This window comes from Elephantulus edwardii, unplaced genomic scaffold, assembly GCF_000299155.1.
Source record: "Elephantulus edwardii isolate Elephantulus edwardi_28Jun2011 unplaced genomic scaffold, EleEdw1.0 scaffold00176, whole genome shotgun sequence".
NCBI lineage: Eukaryota > Metazoa > Chordata > Mammalia > Macroscelidea > Macroscelididae > Elephantulus > Elephantulus edwardii.
In genome coordinates, this window is record NW_006399926.1 from 2,103,425 (window position 1) to 2,105,663 (window position 2,239).

General features: G+C 36.3%; 1 protein-coding gene across 1 annotated transcript in view; it reads left to right on the forward strand.

Moving 5' to 3' along the window:
• The window catches only part of LOC102859486 (GON-4-like protein-like), a 44,167-nt gene that overhangs the window by 23,828 nt on the left and 18,100 nt on the right, over nt 1-2,239 (forward strand). The gene's annotated exons all lie outside the window — the stretch shown is intronic.

Consider the following 2,239-nt stretch of genomic DNA (forward strand, 5'->3'; position numbering starts at 1 on the left):
TTCCATCTTCTTCTATTTTCTGAAATAATTTATGTAGAATTGGTAACAGTTCTTCTCTGAATGTCTGGTAAAATTCACTTGTAAAACCATCTGGTCCAGGGCTTTTTTTGGTTGGAAGTTGTTGTATAAGAAGCCAAATCAAAGGGAAAGCTTGCTAAAGTAAAAGAGCTGAACAGATTTCAAAGGGCACCTTGAGAAGACAAAGCAAAGTATTATTATGGTGTGTATAGAGCATTAGAATTAGAGAATAAAATGGGAAGGATGTTCTCTGCTTTCCTTGAGGTGAGAGAACTAAAAAACAAATTTAAGCCTTGATTCACAGTGTTAAAAGATACTAAGGGCAATATGTTGAATAATCCAGCAAGCACCAAAAGAAGACGGAGGGAATATACAGAATCCTGTACCAAAAGGATTGACCCTGAAGAATTTCAGGAAATACTATATGAGCAGAAACTAATGAACAAGGAAGTTAAAGCTGCATTGAAGGTATTGGGGGAAAAACCCCAAAACGGCCCCAGGAATCGATGGGATATCAATTGACTTGTTTAAGTTAACAGATGCAGCTGTAGCCATACTCTCTAGTTTATGGCAGGGAATTTGAAGGACAACTGTCAGGGCAATGAATTGAAAGAGGTCTGTCTTTCTGCCCATTCCCAAGAAAGGTGACCCAACAGAGTGTGGAGACTGTTGAATAATATAATTAATATCACATGCAAGCAAAATACCACTGAAGATCATTAAATAATGGGTAGAGTAGGCCATAGATAGGGAACTGCCAGAAGTCCAAGCAGGATTTAGAAGAGGCCATACCACCAAGGCTATCATTGCTGATGTCAGATGGATCATGGCTGAAAGTAAAGAATACCAGAAGAATGTCTATTTATACTTTATTGACTATGCAAAGGCATTTGACTGTGTGGATCATAACAAGTTATAACTAACATTAAAAAGGATGGAAATTCCAGAGCACTTAATTGTGCTTATGCAAAACCTGTACCTAGAAAAAGAGAAAGGGAACACATGATTTAAAATTAAGAAAGGGGTGTGTCAGGGTTGTATCCTTTCTCCATACCTATTAAATTTGTATGCTGAGCACATTATTCATGAAGCTGGACTCTGAAAAGATGTGTGGCATCAAGATTAGAGGAATTCATCAAAAACCTGCATTATGAAGATGACACAACCTTGCTTGCTTTAAGTGAGGAAGACTTATAAGAACTTGGTGTAGAAGATCAAAGAATATAGCCTTCAATATGGATTTCATTCATAGTGGGAGCACATATACTCCTGATTGAGACTTAATTCACATTTGTACCCACACAGTACTTACTTGCACATAAAACAAATAAAAACTCCTATACTCTCTGCTTGGAGTTGATTTCAATTCATAGCAGCCACATAGGACAGTAAAACTTTCTCATAGGATGACCAAGGCTTTATTCCTTTATGGAAGCAAACTGCCTCATCTTCTCTAGAGTAGCTGGTAAGTTTGAACCACCAACTCTTTGATTAATAATCACGTTCCTTAACCACAGCACCACCAGAATTTAAACTTTCTGGCAGTAGACACGTTAACAGGCAAGTAGGCTTTGTCCCTAAGATGGACAAAAAAAAAAAGATGGACATTAATAACCCAGGGAATATTTGTCCTTTGTGCTAGACTTATTTTATTCTAATATAATAGTTTCAAGATGCATCCATGTTATAGCATGTATCAGGATTTAATTTCTTTTTATGGATGAATAATAATTCCATTTTGTATATAAACGTTTTTTAAAAAAATTAATCTATTGATGGATACTTACATTATTGCTACCTTTTGCATTTTGTGGTTCATGCAACAATGAACATTGATATAAATGTCTTGAGCCCCTGCTGTCAAATGTCTCAGGTATATTCTTAGGAGTGGAATTCCTAGATCGTTTGGTAACCAATTCTGTGTAAATTTTTGAGAAACCACCACAGTTCCTTTTATATCCCAATCAATAATGCTTGAGAGTTTCAGATTTTTACATCTTTGTCAACTTTTTTCTCTTTCTTCTTTTCTGTTGCATCCATAGTGGATGTGTGAACATTTTCATGTCTCTTTATATGTATTAATACCCAAACTGCCCTCAGCAAATGTGTGCATATGTAATCATATTGAATATGTTATGTTGGAATGATACTGGTGGCCTGGTACTAAAGAGATGTGCTGCCTGAGGAAGATGGGCAGTTTCCTCCATGGGATTTACAGCTT